The sequence below is a fragment of the Lynx rufus genome, unplaced genomic scaffold (assembly GCF_022079265.1).
Source record: "Lynx rufus isolate CCGP_SWC_20201006 ecotype Redwood Valley unplaced genomic scaffold, mLynRuf1.p SCAF_6, whole genome shotgun sequence".
NCBI classification, from domain to species: Eukaryota; Metazoa; Chordata; class Mammalia; order Carnivora; family Felidae; genus Lynx; species Lynx rufus.
Window position 1 is genome coordinate 45,964,217 of NW_025814878.1, and position 12,723 is coordinate 45,976,939.

Genomic DNA, 12,723 nt, shown 5'->3' on the forward strand with positions numbered 1-12,723 from the left:
ATTACTGCTACAACAAATTATCACAAATTTGGTGGCTTAAAATACTAGTGATTTAAACAAATTGATTCTCTCACAGCTTTGGAGATCAGAAATCTGAAATGAATCTTACTTACCTAAAATCAAGATATCAGGGCTGGCTCCTTCTGGAGCCTCCAGGAAAAAATCTGTCCCTTTCCTCTTCCAACTTATAGAAGATGCCTGCATTCCTTGGCTCATGGTGACATCACTCCAATCCTTGGCTTCTGTGATCATATCTCCTTTTCTAACACTGACATTCCTGACTCCTCTTGTAAGGACTCTTGTGATTACTTTGGATCTTCCAGATAATTTAGGATAATCTAATCTCCCATCTCAAAATACTTAATCACATTTGCAAAAAAGCCTTTCTACCATGTAAGGTAACATATCCCCAAGGTTCTTAAGATCAGGATGTGGACTCCGTGGAAGGCCATTATTCCGTCTACCATAAGGGTGGTAAGCATTTGCATTTCTTAGTTAAAAATATTATATGAGGGGGCGCCTGGGTGGCGCAGTCGGTTAAGCGTCCGACTTCAGCCAGGTCACGATCTCGCGGTCCGTGAGTTCGAGCCCCGCGTCAGGCTCTGGGCTGATGGCTCGAGCCTGGAGCCTGTTTCCGATTCTGTGTCTCCCTCTCTCTCTGCCCCTCCCCCATTCATGCTCTGTCTCTCTCTGTCCCAAAAATAAATAAAAAACGTTGAAAAAAAAATTAAAAAAAAATATTATATGAAAGTATTCCAAATTAAGGTCACTGATCCAGTATTTGTAGGACATATGCTATTAGGGAGCATGGTAGTGGAAAATGCAATGAATCAGGATTCAGGGGTCCCAGGTTCTAGTCCTACCTCTACCATTAGCTAGCTCAATGACTCTATGAAAAGTCACTCCCTTTTCTCTGGAATTCCCCTTGCCTATGAAATAAACTATCATTCTCTTCTGGGGAATTGTCAAATTAGTATTCTTGGCCTATTTTTTTTTCTTCATTGTGTAAAAGGACATAAATCTTTCCTAAAAGTTATCAGTTCATTCATTGTCGCCATAAAGCAAATTTTTCTCTTAGTAACCAAATGGTCTGGGATTCTACACAAACTCTAGCACACTTTATGAAGCGTGGCACTTAGTCTCTGCCATAGTGTCAATCTGTACATTGTGTGTGTCAATTAAGTCTCTTAAGAAATCAATATTCTGAAGTTTGTTAAGATAAGACCTGTGAGGGACACCTGGGTGGCTCAGTTGTTAAGCGTCCAACTTCAGCTCAGGTCATGATCTCCCAGTTCATGGGTTCGAGCCCCATGTTGGGCTCTGTGCTGACAGCTGAAAGCCTGGAGCCTGCTTCGGATTCTGTGTCTCCCTTTCTCTCTGCCCTTCCCCTTCTCGCGCTCTGTCTCTCAAAAATAAATAAACATTAAAAAATGTTTTAAAAAAGAAAAAGGTGAAACCTATGAATTCCATGTGTGTTCAGCATCCTAGACTTGTCCTCTCAAACAGCGATTGAAACTATTATTTAAACACATACATTCACTTTAACAAATATTCATTGAGGGGCTCCTGGGCGGCTGAGTCAGTTGAGCATCCGACTTCGGCTCAGGTCATGATCTCGCAGTTCGTGAGTTTGAGCCCCGCATCGGACTCTGTGCTGACAGCTCAGAGCCTGGAGCCTGCTTCGAATTCTGTGTCTCCCTCTCTCTCTGCCCCTCCCCCACTCATGCTCTGTCTCTGTCTCAGAAATAAATAAAAAACATTAAAAAAAAACCCACAAATATTCATTGAGCACGCTGAGTACTGCAAAGCACTGTGCCAGGCTGACTCCCAACAAACTTGGTTCTTGATTATAATAATGACTACTATAACCTAATAGAGTAAGTGGAACACTTGAACATTACTACTCAGCAAACAATTCAAAAAACACTTATTAGGACAAAGCACAGGAAATCAGGAACTCAAGTTCTCTGACCTCAAGTAATACCATACAAATATAATATGAAGCAATATATTAAACATGCCTCAAGATTAGTGTTTTTTCCCCAAAGTTTTCATTTTCCTTTGTATCTACAATTTATTTTTTTTAAGTCAGCCTCCACCTTCACTCCTTTCCAGGTGCTGCTTCTCCTAGTACAGAAATATGAGTGTAGACTTTTGATCTTAGGTTCTGAGTATTTTTCCAGTTACAAATAGTATAATCCCATTTTTTTTATTTCAAGAAGTATGTGTGAGGGCGCCTGGCTGGCTCAGTAGGTTGAGCGTCTGCCTCTTGGTTTCCGCTCAGGTCATGATCTCACAGTTCATGGGTTTGAGCCCCACATCATGCTCTGCGCTGACAGCAGGTAGCTTGGTTGGGATTCTCTGTCTCCCCTTCTCTTTGCCCCTCCCCCCTTGAGCTCTCCCTCTCCCTCCCTCTCTCTTAAAAATAAATAAACATTTTTTTTTAAAAAGTATGTGTGTGTTTTTCCCTTCAGGATAGGAATTTGAGGTTTTCCCCCCTGTTTTGTTTATCCACACTTTCTAACTTTTCAGTAGTGAACATTTATTAATCATATAATGAAATACATCGTAATGTTTTAATAGAAAATAGATCCTTACCACTTATGATAAACCTACTGTCAAAATGATCTCTGTTGGAAAACTTAGAAGTACTACTCAATTTCCACAATAATAGTTAGTGCGTGTCTATGCCACCTGATAGCTTCAAGTAATAATTGTAGTCATAAAGCACTTACGAGATTGTAAGATTAAATTTTGGCTCCTCTCTGACTCATTCTGGAACTCGGAGAACTGTTAAATTTCTCTGCACTGTGGTTTCTGGCCACATTTCACTCTGGGCATTCTTCTCTAACCTGGCACAAATGAAGAATGATACAGGCTTTGATGGTCAAACAGCCTTTGAAAGCTTTCTATTTATTATATTTATATGTGCTAATGGTCATTTAATGATATAAAAAATTGAGGGAATTAATTTGGCACAAATTATAAATCTCTCAAAACTTGCCCAGCTAATTAATTTCCAAATTAGATACTAAATCCTCATTGCAGCTTCCTGAAGGTCAACAGGTGAAAGACAGAAGCTAACGTAAGCACCAGCGTAAGGTTATAATTTAACCAGTGGCTCCCGTTTGAGATGACCACATTCCTACACAGAAAAGGAAATGTTTGTTCAACAGTTTTATCTGTTTTCTTCCATGGGATTTGAAGGGATTTACAACTGAGAATCAGTAACATATTATTCTAACTCCAGCTACTTTCTTCAACAAACTTAAGGATGGAGCTCAATTCACAAATAAAGCACATCAAAGGTGGTAGTCCGAAATTTGATTGTACTCCTTGACTCAACCCCAGAAAGATTAAGTCACCCAAGGTCACATAGTTATGAGAAGAGGAGGGATTAGAACATTGAGTTCCCGGGGCGCCTGGGTGGCTCAGTTGGTTAAGTGTCCAACTTCAGCTCAGGTCATGATCTCACAGCTTGTGAGTTCGAGCCCCACATTGGGCTGTGTGCTGACAGCTCGAAGCCTGGAGCCTGCTTCGGATTCTGTGTCTCCCTCTCTATCTGCCCCTCCCCTGCTCATGCTCTGTCTCTCTCTCCTTCAAAAATAAATAAACATTAAAAAAAAAAAAGAACATAGAGTTCCCAGTCTCCGGAATAATCAAGAAGACCTGTTTCGTGTTTTATTGAATCACGCAATTCCCGTTTTAGGTTCCAACCACAACAGTCTCCGGTTCTCACATATCACAGCTTGTTGTTTCAGCCCCTCACCTTATTCCTTCAGTCAACAGCCATTTTGAGCACCTGCTCCATACCAGTCACTGTATTAAGCACTGCTAGGATAACCAACACATTATAGTGTTGTGCTGTTTACAAGACACTTTCACAAACACCATAACATTTGGTCATGTAATTTGACCTATCCAAAGTCAAGAACCAAGACTCATTCATCCTTCTATCATCTGGGACTTAGTTCACTGCCTGCACAATGCACCAAACATTCACTGAATAGATGAATAAATGCAGGAGACAATGAAGGAGTGACTGAATATAGAAGGCCTCATATCTCTGGCCTATACCATTTTTTGTTTTCATAGGATGGGCAAACATTAACTTTTCTCCTTAATCTTTCTTCCTTTGGAAAAGCTTTTTCTTTCCTATCCATTTCTTTCTCTCCTGTAGAGCAACACCTCCTAATCATGCTCAGAGGCAAACCCCAGGCCCCCAGAAGTCCCTAAAACTCCTACCTTTTTCCCTTGGCCAGGACCCTTGCCATTAGCTGCTATAAATCTCTGGTTGAGAGGACGCCCACTCTAGTCTGTTTTTATTTTATTTAAAATAAAAAATAAATTTATTTTTCTTTTATTTTTAAAATTTTTTAATGTTTATTTATTTTTAAGAGTGAGAGCAAGCAGGGGAGGGGCAGAGAGAAGGGGACAGAGGATCCAAAACAGGCTCTGTGCTGACAGCAGTGAGCCCAGTATGAGGCTCAAACCCACAAACCTCAAGATCATGACCTGAGCCAAGTCGGAAGCTCAACCAACTGAGCCACCCAGATGCCCCTCTAGCCTGTTTTTTTTTTTTAACTTTATTTATTTTGAGAGAGAGAGAAAGCATGAGCAGGGGAGGAGCAGAGAGAGGGAGAGAGAGAGAATCCTAAGCAGGCTCAGCACTGTCAGTGCAGAGCCCAATGGGGGGCTCAAACTCATGAACCATGAGATCATGAGCTGAGCCAAAATCAGGAATCAGACACTTAACTGACTGTGCTACCTAAGCACCTTCTAGTTTGTTTTTAAAATTGACCAACTTCTATAAAGAGTTTGGCAATTGGATTATAATACAAATTCTTGTCACTTGTCTTCCTACTGTAGAATTATTTTAATTGGGATAAAAACCTGCGTAACTAGATTTTCCTTATAAGATTTAGAAACCTGGAAAGCAACAAGTCAAGAAAGCAATGGTGGGGGTGCCTGGGTGGCTCAGTCAGTTGAGCACCTGGCTCTTGATTTGGGTGCAGGTCATGATCTCATGGTTTGTGAGTTCAAGCCCCACATTGGGTTCTGTGCTGACAATGTGGAGCCTGCTTGGGATTCTCTCTTTCCCTCTCTCTCTGCCTCTTCCCTACCTGTGCTGCCTCTATCTCTCCCAAAATGAACAAATAAACTTAAGGAAGGAAGGAAGGAAGGAAGGAAGGAAGGAAGGAAGGAAAGAAAGAAAGAAAGAAAAAGAAAGCAAAGGTAGAAACCACAAGCTAAGCTGATGTGCAGTTAGTGCTCAGGGTGAGGTCAACAGACAGAATCAGGAAGTGGATTGTGCCCAGGGATTGCTAAAAAGAGTTCAAGCAATTATCTACTAGTCTCACTAATAGACAGCCTTTTTTTCCCTATGTTTTTGACATACTTTCCAGATCACCCCAACATTTAAAAACTCCTCAGGGCATCATCTTGAAAAAAGCCCTGAAGACAGGTAAGACCCCAAGAAAACCAAGTGCACCTTTCCCATCTAAAGTGGCAATGGTCAACTTCCAGGGAAGATGGCAGAGTAGGAGGATCCGAGGCTCACCTCATCCCATGGATTCACCTAGATAACACCCACATCAATGTAAATAACCCATAAAATGACTCACAGACTGGAAGAACACAGTCTCCACAGCTAAATGGAGAGAAAAGGTCACACTGAAGAGGGTAGGAAGGGGGAAGACATGGTCAGGAGCCAAACAGACCCACAGGACTGTCCACAGGAGGGAGGGATCCACTGGTCATGGAGAGGGGAGAGTAGAACCCATCCCAAGCAGGGGGCACCCACACTGGGAAGACAAATTGCCATAACATTTGGCTTTGAAAACCAGAGAGGCCTAACTTCATGAATTCTTACAATCAGTGGGGCTTAACACTTGGAAATTTAAAAATCAGTGGGCTCAGCTCTGGGACAGCCAGAGGGCAACAGGAAACCAAGTCCCCACCCTTAAAGAGACAGGACAACAAACAGCTCTGCTGAGATACAGCACAGAAGCAGCAGTTTGAAAGATTCCTCGGGTGTATGGGAGGGAGATTTATTTCCTAATCTAGAGGCCTGTGGGGAAGGGGCAGGGATCTTTGGGAGACTTCTCCAAGAACACAAGACTTGGCAGGCATCATTTCCCTCCTCACATCCAGCTTAGATACACGGACACCTGTGAGAATCAACAGATCACAGTGCCAACACTTTCCACCTAGCTTCCTAACAGTGTGCCCCACCCCCTGGAAGAGGACTGGCTCCCTCCAGCCAACCTCCTCCCATAGCAGACATGCAAACTTTGCTAACACTGCAGTCTCGCCTCTGCATTCTCTTGTGGACTTGTTCCCTCCAATACACCCTTGGTAGGAGTCCATCCAAAGTTTGCACCACAGCTGTCAGCAAGCAGCCCCAACAGGGATCAGCATCACCCCAAATTGACTCCTCCTACCCAGGGAGAGAGGAAGAGAACCACACATACCAGTTTGACTGTGGTCCCAGCAGCGGGCTGGGGACAGACAACTGGTCTGACCACAGACCTCAGCAACCAATAATAGCTTCTCAGGAGACAAAACAGAGAGAGCACCCTATGGTTCAGTGCTGCCACAGTTCTGGCAAAAGCCTTATCTGACCCAACTCAAGCACAAGGTGGCCCCAGACTGGCACACTAACAACACAGGGACCAAACCCTGCCCACAATAGGCAAAGAGAGCCATTGCAGGTGACTGGACTGAAGGCAAATGCAGCTCAGTCACAATAATAGGATGCACACTACACACATAGAAGACTCTCCTTAAGCACCAGGTTCTGGTTAACAGGGGACATGCAGAGCACTGTAAGACCTCTTCTTCATAGGCAACTACATTCAAGAGCAGAAGGCACAGCTGACTTTCCTAAAACAGAGAAACAGACACAGAAAGTTAAACAAAATGAGGAGGTGGAGAAACATGTCCCAAATGAAAGAACAGGGCAAAATCACAGAAAAAGAGCTAAAGGAAAGGAAGATATGTAAGATACCAATGGTCATAAACTTAGTCATGGAACTTCAGAAAAGAGTGGAGGACCTCAGTGAGATTCTGAACAAAGAGATGGAAAACATAAAAAAAGAAACAATCAAAGATGAAGAACTCAATAACTGAAATTAAAAATACACTAGAGGGAGGGTGCACCTGGGTGGCTCAGTTGGTTGAACTTCCAACTCTTGATTTCAGTTTTTGCCATGATCCCAGGCTTGTGGGATCAAGCCCCACATCAGGCTCCTCACTAAGCATGGAGCCTACTTGGGATTCTCTTTCTCTCTCTCTCTGCCGCTCCTCCCCCTACCCATAAAAAAAAAAAAAAAGTACACTAGTGGGAATAAATAGTAGACTAGAGGAAGCAGAAGAATGGATCAGCAACCTGGAGGATACATTAATGGAAAGTAATCAGGTTGACTAAGAGAGAGAAAAAAGAATAATAAAAAATGAAAATAGACAAAGAAAACTCAGTGACACCATCTAGAGTAATAACATTTGTGAGGCATCTGGGTAGCTTAGTTGGTTCAGAGTCCAACTCTTGATGTTGGTTCAAGTCATGATCTCACAGTTTGTGAGTTTGAGTCCCACATCAGGCTCTTCACTCACAGTGCAAAGCCTGCTTGGGATTCTCTCTCTCTCTCTCTCTCTCTCTCTCTCTCTCTCTCTCTCTCTCTTCTCTGCCCCCTCCTCCACTCTGCACTCTCTTTCTCTCAAAATAAATAAATAAACATTAAAAAAAGAGAGTGATAATATTTGCATATAAGGATCCTAGAAGGAGAAGAGAAAGAAAGGGAAGCTGAAAATTTATTTGAAGAAATAGTAGCTGAAAGCTTCCTGAATCTGGGGAAGAAAACAGATATCCAGATCCAGGAAGCACAGAGAGTTCCCAACAAAATCAATCCAAGGAGGTCCACACCAAGACACATAGTAACTGAAATGACAAAAAGTAGTGATAAAGAGAATTTTTAAAGCATTAAGAGAGAATAAAAGTTACATACAAGGGAAACCCCTTAAGGTCATCAGCTTATTTTTCAGCAGAAACTTTGCAGGCCAGAGGGAGGGGAATGGTATATACAAACTGCTGAAAGAAAAAATCCCTGCAACCAAGAATACTCTATCCAGCAAGAATACTCTGACACTCAGAATAGAAAAGAGATAAAGAGTTTCCCAGACAAACTAAAGTTAAAGGAATTCATCATCACTAAATCAGATCTACAAGAAATGTTAAAGGGGATTCTTTGAGCAGAAAGGAAAGACTAAAAGCAAGAGTAAGAAAAGTAAGAAGCACAAAAGCAATAAAATTAAGTATATCTATAAAAATCAGTCAAGGGATTCACAAATTGAAAGATATAAAATATGACACCATATACTTAAACATGGGGGGGGGAGGAGTAAAAATTTAGTGCTTTCAGAATGGGTTCACACTTAAGTAACCATCAACTTAAGATACACTGTTATGATATATATGCATAAGATGATATATATAAATCTAATGGTAACCACAAATAAAAAAAACAGACATGTAAAAAGAGAGAGAGAGAGAGAGAGACAGAGAGAGAAAGGAATCCACGTATATTATTAAAGAAAGCCAACAAACTGTGAGAAAAGAGAGCAAGAGAAGATAGGAATATAGAGGAACTACAAAAACAACCATAAAACAAATGACAAAATGGCAATAAGTACAGACCTGTCAGTAATTACTTTGGATGTAAATGGACTAAGCACTCAAATCAAAAGACATAGGGGGATGGAATGAATAAAAAACAAAACCTATCTATTTTTTGCCTACAAGAGACTCATTTCAAACCTAAAGACACATGCAGATTGAAGGTGAAGGGATGGAAAGGCATTTATGCAAATGGAAATAAAAAGAAAGATGGGGTAACAATACTTATATCAGACAAAATAGACTTTGTTCTATTTAGATAGGATTTTTTTTTTTAATTTCAAAGAAATAGAGAGAGTGAGTTGGGGAGAGGGGCAAAGAGAGAATCTTACACAGGCTCCACACTCAGCACAGAGCCCAACACAGGACTCAATCCCACAATCCTGGGATCGTGACCTAGGTCAAAATCAAGAGTCAGACACTCAACCGACTGAGAGACCCAGGCACCCCTTGGACAAAATAGAATTTAAAACAAACACTGATTGGGGTGCCTGGGTGGCGCAGTCGGTTAAGCGTCCGACTTCAGCCAGGTCACGATCTCGCGGTCCGTGAGTTTGAGCCCCGCGTCGGGCTCTGGGCTGATGGCTCAGAGCCTGGAGCCTGTTTCCGATTCTGTGTCTCCCTCTCTCTCTGCCCCTCCCCCGTTCATGCTCTGTCTCTCTCTGTCTCAAAAATAAATAAAACGTTAAAAAAAAATTTAAAACAAACACTGATAAAAAGAGACAAATAAAGACACTATTATAATCATAAAGGGAACAACCTAACAAGAATATATAACAATTATAAATATTTATGCACCCAACATGAAAGCACCAAAATACTTAAAGCAACTAATAACAAACATAAAGAAAGTAACTGATAGTAATACAATAATAGCAGGGGACTTTAACACCCCACTTACATCAGTGGATAGATCATCAAAACAGAAAATCAATAAGGAAACAGTGGTTTTGAATGACACATTGGACCTAATAATGACACACTGGATCCAATAAATATGTATTTCAGAACATTCCATCCTAAAACAGCAGAATACACATTCTTTCGAGTGCACATGTAATATTCTCCAGGATACATCACATGTTAGGCCACAAAAAAAAAGTTTCAACATATTCAAAAAGATTGAATTCATAGCATCTATCATGTCTAACTACAATACTATGAAACTAGAAATCAACCACAAGAAAAAATCTGGAAATAACACAAATATATGGAGGTTAAGTAACATGCTACTAAACAATAGATGGGTCAGCCAAGAAATCAAAGTGAAAATCAAAAAATACATGGAGAAAAATGAAAATGAAAACACAATGTTTCAAAATCATAAGGATGCAGCAAAAGCTGCTCTAAGAGGGAAGTTTATGACAATACAAGCCTACCCCAAGAAGCAAGAAAAATGTCAAATAAATAACCTAACCTTACACCTAAAGGAGTTAGAAAAAAAAGAACAAACAAAACCCAAGAACAGTAGAAAGAAGGAAATAATAAAGATTAGAGTAGAAATAAATTAAATAGAAATCAAAAAACAACATCAACAAAAAAACAATAGAACAGATCAATGAAACCAAGGACTGGTTCTTTGACAAGATCTACAAAATTGATAAACCTTTAGCCAGACTCATAAAAAGAGAGAGAGAGAGAGGACTCAAATAAACAAAATAAAAAATGAAAGAGGAGAAATAACAACCAACACCACAGAAATACAAAGGATTAAAAGAGAATATATGAAAAAATTATATGCCAACAAATTGGACAACCTAGAAGAAATGGATAAATCCCTAGAAACATGAAAGCTCCCAAAACTGAATCAGAAAGAAATAGAAAATTTTAACATATCAATTATAAGCAATGGAATTGAAGCAGTGATCAAAAAAACTCCCAACAAACAAGAGTCTGGGATCAGATGGCTTCACCATTTGGTGAACTCTACCAAACATTTACAGAATAATTAAGTGCACGGTGATGGACTGATGACAGCCCTTCTCTGTGGGCCTTTCATAGTGTGCCGGTGCCAGAGATGCATGCAAACCATTGCCCAGCCTTCTCACCAGTGGGCTGTGAGCACTGAAGGGAGCTGTACAGTGTGAAAAAATGACAACAAAAATAAAACATAGAATTAATATGTATTCTTCTTAAACTATTCCAAAAAATAGAAGAGGAAAGAAACCTTCCAAGTTCATTCTATGAGACAAGCATTACCCTGATACTAAAACCAGATAAAGACACTACCAAAAAAAGACAACTATAGGCCAATATCTCTGATGAACATAATTAAAAATCCTCACTGAAGTATTAGCAAACCAAATCCAACAATACATTAAAAATCATCCACTATGATCAAGTGAGATATATTTATTCCTGGGACCCAAGGGTGGTTCAATATTCACAAATCGATCAACATGATACATCATATCAAAAAGAGAAAGGACAGGGGCACTTGAGTGGCTCAGTCAATTGAAAGTCCAATTCTTGATTTCAACTCAGGTCATGGTCTCACAGTTCATGGGTTTGAGCCCTTCATAGGGCTCTGTGCTGATGGCGTGGAGCCTGCTTGGGATTCTCCCTCTCTCTGTGTCCCTCCCCAGCTTACACTCTCTTGGTCACTCCTACAATAAATAAACTTTAAAAAAATTTTTCTTAATTTAGCAAGAGAAAGGATAAAAACCATATGATCATTCTATAGATGCAGGAAAAGCATTTGACAAAGTACAACATCTATTCATAATAAAACTCCCTCAACATAGTAGTTTTAGACAGAACATATCTCAACATAATAAAGGCCACATATGAAAAACCCACAGCTAACATCATACTCAATGGTGACAAACTGAGAGCTTTTGCCATAAGATCAGGAATAAGACAAGGACATCCACTCTTACCACTTTTATTCAGCATACTACTGGAAGTCCTAGCTATAGCAATCAGACAAGAAAAAGAAATAAAAGGCATCCAAACTGGTAAAAGAAGTAAAATTTTCATTATATGTAGATGATATGATACTGTATATAGAAAACCCTAAAGCCTCCACCAAAAAACTACTGGAACTGATAAATGAATTCAGTAAAGTTGCAGGATACAAAATCAATTTACAGAAATCTTTTGCATTTCTATACACTAATAATTAAAGCGCAGAAAGAGAAATTGGAAAAAAATCCCATTTACAGTTTCACCAAAAATAATAAGTTACCCAGGAATATATTTAATCAAAGAGATGAAAGACTGCACTCTGAAAAACTATAAAACTCTGATGAAAGAAATTGAAGATGACACAAACAAATGGAAAGATATTCCATGCTCATGGACTGGAAGAACAAATATTGTTAAAATGCCCATACTACTCAAAGCAATCTACAGATTTAATGCAATCCCAATCAAAATACCAACAGTGTTCTTTCATAGAACTGGAACAAATAATCCTAAAATTTGAATGGAACCACAAGACTCCACATAGCCAAAGCAATCTTGAAAAAGAAGGTAAAAACTGTAGGTATCACAGAGGCACCTGGCTAGCTCAGTCGGTAGATCATGCAACTCTTGATCTTGGGGTTGTGAGTTCTGCCCCCATGTTGGGCATAGAGTTTACTTAAAACAAACAAAGATTTTAAGAAAAACCTGGAGGTCTCACAATGCCATTTTTCCAGACATACTACAAAGCTATAGTAATCAAGACAATATGGTACTAGCACAAAAATAGACATATAGACCAATAGAACAGAATAGAGAACCCAGAAATAAATCCTTGATCATATGGTCAATTAATCTTCAGCAAAGGAAGCAAGACTATGCAATGAGAAAAGGACAGTCTCTTCAACAAATGGTGCTGGGAAAACTGGACAGCTACATACAAAATAATGAAATTGGACCACTTTCTTATACCTTATACAAAATAAACTCAAAATGGATTAAAGATCTAAATGTGAGGCCTGAAACAGTAAAAATCTTAGAAGAGAGCACAGGCAGTAATTTCTCTGACATCAGCTGTAGCAATATTTCTCTAGATATGTCTCCTGAGGCAAGGGAAATAAAAGCAAAAATAAACTATTAGAACT

At 39.8% G+C, this 12,723-nt stretch overlaps 1 non-coding gene across 1 annotated transcript; it reads left to right on the forward strand.

Annotated features, from left to right (window-relative positions):
• The first annotated feature begins 10,628 nt into the window (after positions 1-10,628).
• LOC124529519 (small nucleolar RNA SNORA42/SNORA80 family) lies at positions 10,629-10,758 on the forward strand. The gene has a single exon (XR_006966406.1). It is a non-coding gene; the product is annotated as a small nucleolar RNA SNORA42/SNORA80 family (small nucleolar RNA).
• Positions 10,759-12,723: the final 1,965 nt, after the last annotated feature.